We start from the raw sequence: 11,018 nt of genomic DNA on the forward strand, positions 1-11,018 counted from the left end.
TTTTCAGATCTTTAATTGAAAGAAACTGCTAAGTCACTAATCTAAAACCTGAACTCTCACTGAATAAGTAGTAATGAAACTAGTAAAGAAAGAAAAGAATTATGGGACTCATTTTTTTTATTGGCTATTTTATTTACATTTCAGATGTGATCCCCTTTCCCCGTTCCCCCCCACACACACGCCCAGAAACCCCTATCCCATCCCTCCTCCTGCTTCTATGAGGATGTGCCCCCACCCACTCTCCCACTCCCACCTCTCCACCCTCGAATTCCCCCACACTGGGGCATCCAGTCTTCAGTGAACCAAGAATCTCCTCTCCCACATATGCCTGACAATGCCATCCTCCCCTACATATACAGTTGGAGCCATGAGTCCCTCCCTATGTGCTCCCAGGATGATGGTTTAGACCCTGGGAGCTCTGGTTGGTTGGTATTGTTGTTCTCCCCATGGGGCTGCAAACCCCTTCAGCTCCTTCAGTCTCCTATCTCACTCCTCCGTTGGGAACCCCATGATTAGTTCAGTAGTTAGCTGTGAGCATCCACCTCTGTATATGTCAGACTCTGGCAGAGCTCTAAGGACACAGCTGTCTCCTTAGAAGAAAAAAATGTATGGGACTCATTTTGTAAATTAAGTGGGATTGGATGAACTGCGTGCGTGTGTCTATGTGTGTATCTGTGTGTGTGTGTGTGTGTGTGTGTGTGTGTGTGTATGTGTCTGAAATCTTTTTTGACAGACTACTAAACTTGGTTTTTACTTTGTCAGTCACAATTTAGTTGGGAAATAAAATGAGTGAACCAGTAATGACATTCTCGGGTAGGACACACGGAGACATTAGGATGAGCAGCCTGCTGTTATATGCATTGTCTCCACACTCCATACCCACTCATTTTTCTTATGCTGTGATGTAATTTTTATTTTGGATTAAGTTCAACTTTCTAGTCCATTGATATCATCTAAATGAAGACTTAAGGAGAGCTAAAGGTGCATATCCTTGTACTTAAGGATTCTGTAGCATATTGAGGAGGACAAATGTGGGGGAAATGCCATACAGAATTGTAAACAAGAGTAAAGTCAGAGTCAGGCTAACACAAAAGAGAGTAGTCAACTGTCTTTGATAATGAAGATTCCTGATAGCAGAATCTGAGATAACGATGTGTTAAAGGAGAAATACATATAGCGGGGTTGAGCAGGGGATGGAGTCAAGAAAAGAAGTGATTTTACGCCATCTCTAGCCCTAGCTCCATTGAAGAGAGCTCATGGTACACAAATCTCGTTGTTTTTGTAGCTCCGCATCACTGGATCTCTTACTGCTCCAGGTAGCCAAGGGGAATCCTTCTGGTTTCACAGGCATACCCGATCAGCTGCAGTTCTCACAAGCAGCTGGGCTTTTGGATATCTTGTTTGTCAAGTGAATCTGAGCAAAGCACCAACAATCATCTACTGAAATAGTATCAGAAAAAAATTAGATTTTACATTCTCTGTTAGATCAGTCCAACATCCGAGCACCTTTGCACTATAAGGAAAAAGATCAAGGCAAATGAGAGAAACAGGGCCACTCCATATGAAGCTTCATATTTCTTGACTTGGTTCTATAATTTTCCAAGAATGCTACTGGACAGCCTTCTAAAAATTCTTTTCTGTTTTGATAAGTCAGGATCAAATTTTGTACTGCTTTAACACTTTGGTCATCATAGCAAGGTTGGAAATTAAATAGACAACTGGACAATTACACTGATACCTGGATTTACACAATTTACCCAGATGTACTTCTCACACAACTACTAGACAAAAATAAATGACATCTTACAATGACTTCAACAACTATGAACCAAATAATCATTCGTCAAGCCAAGTGTAGTAGCCTATGTCTGTAATCCTAGCACGTGAGAAGTAGGGGCAGAAAGATCACTGGAAAGTCATGCTCAGCATAGGCAGCAGAGTAAAACTGTTATCTAAAAGACAAACAATACAGTCAAACATACATATATACGCATGTGCACATGTGCGCTCGCGCATGCGCGCACGCACACACAAGCTTTTATCCAGTCTGCTGCTTTTCACATACTGGTTTTCTTTAAAGTATGAGGAGTAAAACACGGCCTGAAATCAGATCTGCTTCGTCACTTTTTTAAAAAAAAGATTTATTTTTATTTTATGTGTATGAGCATTTTGCCTGCATGTATGTATGTGTACTACATACACAACTGGTGCCCTGGGAGACTAGAAGAGCACATAAGATCCCTGAAACTGGAGACAAGGATGACTGTGAGCAGCCATGTGAGTTCTAGGAACAGAAGCACCTCTCCAAGAGCGCCTAGTGCTCTTAAGCACCGAGCCATCTCTCCTGCCCCTCCTATGTATAACTTTTTGTAAGCAAATTTTTATTGGAACACAACCACTGCTCTCACGTACCTATTTCTGTCGCTGCTTTTACACAACATGTGAGCTAGTTTATTGCATAGAGGTCATATGACCTACAAAGGCTAAAGTATCTACTATTCAACCGTTTGCAGAAAATCTTTGTCAATGTGTGTTTTATAGTTAACTTGCCACTATTATTATTCACCTAAAGCTGGTAAAAATGGAAAGGTTTTCACCTATATGTGTCTATTGACCTTCTTCTCTTTCTCTTTCTTTTATATAATCTCAATAAATACCCTAGAATAATTCAGATATTTGACATACTTTGTTTACATACCTAACCGTCCCATTCGGCAGAATTACAATTACATCCTCTAGATTAAAATGTTCGTGTATTTCAGCAAGTCAATGTGCTGACTTTCTCTGAGGCCTGTCTCTCATTTTGCCTTTGTTAATTGAGGACCATCAGTCATTTTGCTTCAAAGGCAGCCAAGTGGAACAATGCCTCACTAATCTTTTTTGGCTGATTCTGAATATTTACATATTCATCGCTGAGCCTGCTTGAGGTGTACTGATTTTTAAGTCATTACAATCGTTGCCAATCATTTTTCTTGCTGTGAGGCATTTAAACTTTATTAATATGCAAAGCTATTGCATTGCAGAAAGAGAAATAGACTTCCATTTTATCTGCATTTCCACATTTGTGTTTAATAATATTGCTTTGGTTTATATGCATTACATATGATATTCATTGTACCATGTGCACTAGAAAACTTTTTCTACTTTATCTTGTGAGATAATTTGATTAATTTATTTATTTTTGTCTTAAAAGTTTTAAGACGTTTATCTATGTATATGTCTGAGTGAAAGCATTCAAATGTGTAGCTATTTGAAGTGGTAAAACGGGGTCATGGGATATCCCGGAAGCAGAATGACTGGCAGTCGTGAGCCACTTGCCATGGGTGCTGTGCACTGAACTGTAAACCTCTGCACGAACAGCAAGTGCCCTTAACAGCTAAGACATCTCTCTAGCCCTTGTGGGATAATTTTTTGTGCATGATCTTCTTTTTCCTCCTAAAAGTTTAGTTTTTGCATGACGTTTGTTGAGAACAAAAGCCCCAATTTAAAGTACATTTTAGAAATAGAAATAAATGTACCCAAATGAAAAACACACTGTGAAAAAAAAAGCATCCATTCAGGGGTTTTGTTGGTTTATCTTTTAAGCTAAATAGACATTCTTTCAACAAAACATGTTGGGTGCTGTGGTGTGTTCTGCCCCACCATTCTCTCCATCTGGGGTCTTCTTCATCATCACTATCTCCTTAGAACCGTTTTCATCTTCTCTACTGTCTCCTCTGCAGCAGATAAGAATACCTAAGCAGGCTCTCCTGTCCTCTTCACTTGTCTTCAGTAGATGTTTCTCAACTCCTATCAGAAGAATTTCTCTTTCCCCCTGGGAATTACATAGCGCTTTCTGCTTACTTCTTTAAAGCTTACCACATAGAAACTGGTGCTTTGAGATCCACCAGGGCAGTGAGATTTCCAAAAGCTCTGCTCTAATGTGCAGAATGGCTTGAGAAGCTCCTTGTGGAATCTCATGGAGATGTATGGATTTTAGTTATAGCATTAACAGTAGCCTTAGTGGAATTCTCCTGCTCATTCTCTTCCTACCACTGACTAGCAAACCCGAATGTCTGATGATAATAAAGGTCAGAGTCGGCACTGCATCTTTCTGCTCTTATGCCATTTAGCAGCAAGAGCTAGAAGCAGGGAGGGTGGGTGACACTCAGTCAGCTTGAGTTGGAGATTATATATAAGAAGTTTCAAGGGGGGAAAAAACAGAAACAGTACCACAGAGATCACTATAGAAAACTGCCACTTAAAGATTTGCCTACAGCCTCCAATTTGGGACAATGAAGAGAGCAGTGTACCCTTCCCAAATCTGGCCCCAGCCAGGCCTAAGGCTTTAAGGCCAATTTTTCATTGGAAGTAGGCAAGGCAGGATATTGTTATAAATAAATGCAAGAGAGACCTCCAGTGGCCAAGTGTGAATGTGATCACTAGTCCTAAAGCCTAAGTGTCACAGTGCTTACAAGTTATTGGTACCGAGGACAATAGAGGAGGAACACAAGGAGAACTTAATTAACTGCCACTGGAAAGGCATTCTTATGAGTTATTTACATACCATATCAGTTAGGCCTTTGCGTCATTGTTGCTAAATGTCTACAAAATGAAGGATTCTGTGCATCTTGGTAAGGCCTGTGTGGTGGTGAAGAACAGTTCGCATCATGGAAGCCAGAAGACTGTGAAAAGGGATTGGCTGAGTTGGCTTTCTTCCTTTTCTCCTTTTTTTTTTTTTTTTTTTTGGCCTACGCCATCATCCTATGAGATGTTGCAGCTGCATTCAGTGTGGTCCTCCCCTCCCCCAGCCTTTCATTATCTTTTCTGGAATTTCTCCGATGCAAGCACCTAGCATCTGTTAGTAATCTACTATATAGTTCCAAATCCAATCAAACTGACCGTTAAAATTAACTGTTAAGCATACTTTAACCCATTTAGTCTCAACAGCTCAATGACTAATGTATTATCCATACATCACATATGAAGAAACGGAGGGGGAGAGCTAAACACTGACCTCAATCACCCAAGTAAGCAGTTAAACTGAAATTTGAACCCAGGCAGTGTGGGATGAGAAGTCACAGCACTGCTGTTTACCACAGAAACAGCAAAGGAGAAGACTCTTCAGCAAAGTTAAAATCTGAAACACTAAGAGACCAGATGCTCACTGTCTGCTTTCTTTTATGTGTTTATTAAGTTTATTTTTTTAATTTCATATACGTATACTGTATTTACAGCATCTCCCCCAACGCCTCCCATACTCTTCACTCTCTCTCAACTCCATAGCCTCCTTTTATTTAAATACCATTGTTTCACACACACACACACATACACACACGCATACACATACATACATACATACACATACATGCACACATACATTCAACCTGCTAAGTCAGTTTAGTGTTTGCCTGTATGCATTTTGAGGAGGCTGATGTCCTAGTATTGAGTAATCAATTAAGGGGCTCATCCTGAGGAAAGCTGATTCTCCCTCTCTTGGCAGTTGTCAGTTGCTTCTCATGAGGCAATTTCCCCTAAGAGATTTCCCCAATCCCTGTTGACATGTCAGCTGGTGACGTAGTACATGCTTCCTTAAATAAAGTGGAGGTCAGTGGGTGGACCTGTGTTTCAAAAGGGCATATCAGAGAAACACTCCGAGGTCCTCAAAGCAAAGATGTACAGTAAGAAAGCTAAGTAAGGCTGAGAGGGGGAAGGAGACGAAGCATTTTCATCTCCTAGACACAGGAATAACGGAGCCATCATTGTAATTTTAGTAAAATGTCAAAGTGTTAGAGGAAATGAGAAAGATAATTACGGCACAGCTAAATGTGTTGGGATTTTAACAAAAGTTCAAAGTAATCCAGGTGCCTTAGAGATTTTATTTTCATATTTTGAACCCACTTGTGGCACAAAAGAAAGAAAGGGCCTCAGAGAATTGTTTCGCAGCCAAGATTAACCTTAGGGTTTCCATGAGTGGGATTTTCACGTAGTCAGTTAAGGAATGGAAAGAGAGAGGGAAAATATTTTAAGGGAAACAGAAAAAAAAAGAGGGATAGAGTTAATGGTGTATCATTTCTTTGTGGAAACTTCTGTTCACTGGGATAAAATTCCTTGTACCTATTAGCATTAAACCAGAGACACTGAAAAATATTTCCCCCGTACTGAAAGAAGCCAGATGTCATCCTGAGCCTGGCAGCAACAACAGACACGGAGTAATGTTAAAAGCCAATGATCTAATTAGGAAGAGCAGGCTTCTGAGTGCTATAACACATGAATCCTCTAAAGGTCAGCTGCCTTACACGCAGGGCTGAGATTTCCAAACCCTCTCTCTATATCTTTCTTCTGTGGAGTTTGCCCAGAGTTCACCACTATACCATAGCAGTATTTGTAAATCCGACTTGACTCCCGATGGAAAGAGAGCCTTGGTCCTTCTTTCCAGGCACCCTCAATAAATTTCAACTTTTATATGTAACGAAAACATCAGAGCTTACTCAATCCTCCGTCCGGGTGCTCCCATTACACATATTTCTGAACTGATTTCAAGTCAGGTGCTCAAAACTAAACCTTAGAATCAAGACTGTTCTGTCATCCTTACTTCATTAAGACGCGCCCAGGAATGAATCTAACTGTTGTGTCACAGGTGTGTTAGATGTGTTCAAACCCATCTAGAACATGATGATGCCATTCATTTCTTCAGCCGCACTGCACTTCAAACCATAATACTTTCCCATCTGGTCTAGATATATTGGGGGGGGGGTTTGAGACAGGGTCTCACTATGCAGTCCTGGCTGTCCCGAGACACACTCTTAATAGACCAGGTTAGTCTCAAACTCACAGAGGTCTTCTTGTCTCTGCTTCCTGAGGCAAGAATACTGAGATTAAAAGCGTGCCCCACCACCTCGTGAATGTGTGGAAAGATATGTTAAAAACTTGAAGCACACTCCTGGGTGTGTAGGTAGGTATAGTGGTTTCTAATATGGGTCAGCATGAGTGCCAGTGACCTCTGGCTCTCAGCCAGGAAAGACAGGCAACACCACCAAGGAGGCTGGGACTCTGGGTGGAACAACAAGAACATGAGTGAAAAACCACAGGGGTACAGAGGCCACAGTTTTTGAGAGGGGATTTGTTTACTTTGTAACATTACAACCAAAAGTAAGTGGGGGTGGGGGAAGATAAGTCATTTCTTCTTACAACTTCCAGATGCAAGTCTGTCACTAAGGGAAGTTAGGACAGTTGATGCAGAGGTCATGGAGGAATGTTGCTTACTGGATTGCCCCGCCTCCCATAGCTTGTCCAGCTTGATTTTTTTTATACAAGCCTCCCCATCTGCCCATGGGTGGCACTGATCACAGTTGGCTGGGTCACATCCAACATCAAACAAGAAAATTTCCCCACATACTTGCCTACAGGCCCGTCTGATGAAACTGTTTCCTTAACTAAGATGTTTCCAGGTGAACCTAGCTTTTGTCAAGTTGATAGAAAATTACACAACACAGGGATATTAAGCGGTTTTGTTTGTTTGTTTGTTTCTGCTGTTGTTGTTACTGCTGCTGCTACTTCCATAGCCTGTGGGCATTTATCTCCAGTTCTCTTAGTTTTTTTTTAATCTCTCCAATTTATAACTGGAGAGATTTCAAATCTTTCACATTGGGTCATGGTTGCTTCTTTAGATTCTCTGGTCCTTAAGCTCCCAGATTCTTGAGCTGAGCTGCTACTGCTTTCCTTAGATCTTTAGCCTGAAGATGGCCATTGCAACGATCTCCAGCCTCTAACCATGGAGGTGAAACCGCTAACTTCACTCTTATTAAAAACACACTCTATCAGTTCTGCCCTAACAAACTTCTAACTTGTTACCCACCTTCAATATTCCCCCATGTTTCTGTGTTACTCTATTATTCAAAGCAGCCTGGGTCACTCAGGGAGGTTATTTTACCACAAATATGGATACCTCTGGAGACCCCAGGTAATTTCGCTCTTCTGTGAAGGTCAGAGATTTGGGGTTTCAGGTCACTTGAAGGAAAGAAGTATTCCATTTGGAAAATGACAGAAATAGAATTATTATGAAGGGAATATGTGTGCACCCACTGGTGATATTGTTATGAAGATGTAAAGTAAGGGTCACTCAATTCAATTCCTTTATCTCTGTGCCCAGGGTATTGTGATCTCTCATTCTCTATCTATCTATCTATCTATCTATCTATCTATCTATCTATCTATCTATCTAGAATCAAGAAACATTAACACTTGCATATGTTACTGGATTAAAAGTCTTTAGTGGAGTTTGAAGATCCCCATTTCTAGTTTGGGGTAGTGATAGAGACAAACCTGAGGAACTTGTAGGCCAGGTTAAGACTGTCAGTGACTAATACCCAAAGTCTAATGTTCTTTCCTCCCTCCCCTTTTTGTTTATTCTTCGTTCATACAATCCGTCTGAACCACAGCCTCCCCTTCCTCAACTCCTAGTTTTCCCACACGTATACCTCCCCTCACTCCCGCCTCCACTGCTTATTTAATCTCTGCCCCATCTCACTTTATCTACTTTGAACCCAGAAGCACCATGTGTTTACCCAGTTACTATGCACAGATACCAGAGCTTCAGGCCACACATCTCATCCCAACCCATAGCACCCCATCCTAACCCATCACACCCCATACCACCCCATCCCATAACATCACACCCCATACCACTTCATCATACCCCATCCCACCCCATTGCACCCCCATCCCACCTCCTCCAACCCCAGCCCATCACACCCCATCTCACCCTACACCACCCCATTATTTAAGTATAATAAAATAAATGCTTTATTAGTTAAACTAATAGTAAGTAAACAAAGATAAACTCGACATTTTTATTTGAAACCAGACTAACTTTATTTGAAACAATGGTCAAAGGCAAAGAGAAAGGGAAGGAGCTTGCTGGAAGGGCAGTATGAGGGTTCAGCCTGGTAACCTGGAGAAGACTTCAGGATCATGAGGAAACCTCCAGCTCACTTCTCTTTGTGGATGTCATCCAGGGTAAGTTTTCCAAAGAGATACTGAGCCATGTCGACTTCTGGAGATCTCATCTGGCGCAGGTTGATCACGTAGCTGCTCATCTCCTTGAGGGCTTCAACTTGCTTGCGCAGAAAGTTGTTCTGCAGGAAGCTACACAGATGGGCATCCCTTCTGTTGTTGGCTAGATGGTTCAGGGCCACGAGGCTTTGGTTGAGGGTCAGCTCCAGCTGGAAAGCATGCTCCATAACTGAGAGGCCATTGATCCATTCATCACGGTCTGGCTTGAAGATTGTGCGGAGAGAGATGCGACCTCCACGCCGATTTTGCAGTGCCAGAAACATCTCAGCATTTGCAGTACACTCGTGTGACTTGTTCAGGAAGAAGCTTGCGAAGTTCTCCAGTGCCACATCTTCACGATCACAGTAGAAGCTCATGGACAGGTAGATGTAGGAGGTGGAGAGCTGTAGCCGGATATGGCGGTTGATAGCGGCCTCGCAGTCAAGGTGGTAGTTCTGTCGCACTTGAGAAGGTGGCGAGACCATTGGTGGTGGTATAAACACCAATGGATAGGCAGATCTAAATCTTAAGAAGTGGGGTGGGCAGCGCTGGCGTTGGCGACGCCGAAGCCCTCGCAGAAAACCCATGGTGGGCAATAGAGCAACCCACTAGCTTGAGCTCTGGGCTGAACTTCGAGCAGAAACAACAAAGTCCAGGTCCGTTAAAAGTCGGGCGTTACGATGCGAATTCTAAGTTCCATAGCAGTCCCTATGATTCTTCATTGATAATATAACTTACACAGTATTTTGAAAAGTTATTAAAGACATACAAACTTTTTAGCAGATCACCCAATTTCCTTAAACAAGCTATGTAAATATTACCTAAATGTGATTTTTTTATTAATATGCTGCTTTTCACAATTCCAGCAGTTGTATTTAATTTAATATCATTACATTTTTCTTCAGTGACAGCTCACCTCAGTGGCTTCAATGTGCATACAAGTGACATCCTTTAGTGAGGAGGCGCAAGTTGGATCCAGGGGTTATAGCCTGCTGTGCAAACACAGAACTCCTTTTGCTGCCTGGGTGACTTTGCTCTATCTGGCCTCCTTGGACATTTTAACTTTGCAATTCCACTGGCAGCATTCAGAGAACTTCTCGGTTTCTTGTATTACAGGGTTGTTCCCCAGAATGAGTTACTTTTGTGTAACAACCCTGCCTCTTCCTACCTTATTGGTGTAACTTTTCTGTACCTTGGGGTGTCAGAGTATTCATTCATCCACGTGGGAGAAGGACTACTTTGTGTCCCTTTGGAGCAGTTCTACGGTTGCTTAAAACTGTGCTATACTTTGGCTTTTCTTCTGATTCACAATCATTTATTTCATTGTGGTTTCTGGAAATTAAAGGGTCTCATACCACAGCAATTTGTTGCCCTCACCACACAGGGATGGGAAATGATTAAATAGGGGTGGGAAACTGCATTTATTGCCTGTAGCTCTTCATCAAGGTGTTCGGCCTTCTGAGACTTCCCCCTTCCAAACTGGCATATAGACTGCTGTTGTCACAGCTTAGGTCTTGTTTAGGCAACTGTATTGTTGAAATTTCATGGATGCAGTTTATCTGGCATATATAGAATACACTATATTGTAGTAGACATTCTGGTGTAACATGTTTTTAGAATCAGATGTTTTTCAAATGTGGACAACCCTATTGTGGAACCTTATTTTGAGTCATATCCAAACATAATTTAAGATGATGCTAATTTTCCAATATATGTCCTCTGACCTCAATGGAATTAAGTCAGAAACCATAAAAAATTATTTTAGTTGGGCATGGAGGCTCACAACTATATTCCTAGGACTCGGGAAGACTAAGAAACTTGCATTGCTGTAACCAGCCTTGGCTACTTGTTGAGTTCAGCCCAGCTTACACTATAGTGTGAAACTCTGTCTCAAAACAAAATACACCATCAAAAAAGATATCTGAAAACATAAAAGTGTTTGGTGACTAATAACACACATTTAAACGATTCTAGTCTCATTGAGG

General features: G+C 41.6%; 1 pseudogene; it reads right to left on the reverse strand.

The window, feature by feature from the left end:
* Positions 1-8,969: 8,969 nt before the first annotated feature.
* On the reverse strand, positions 8,970-9,620 carry LOC114629561 (annotated as a pseudogene).
* Between the last annotated feature and the right edge of the window lie 1,398 nt (positions 9,621-11,018).

This window comes from Grammomys surdaster, unplaced genomic scaffold, assembly GCF_004785775.1.
Source record: "Grammomys surdaster isolate TR1022 unplaced genomic scaffold, NIH_TR_1.0 312, whole genome shotgun sequence".
NCBI classification, from domain to species: Eukaryota; Metazoa; Chordata; class Mammalia; order Rodentia; family Muridae; genus Grammomys; species Grammomys surdaster.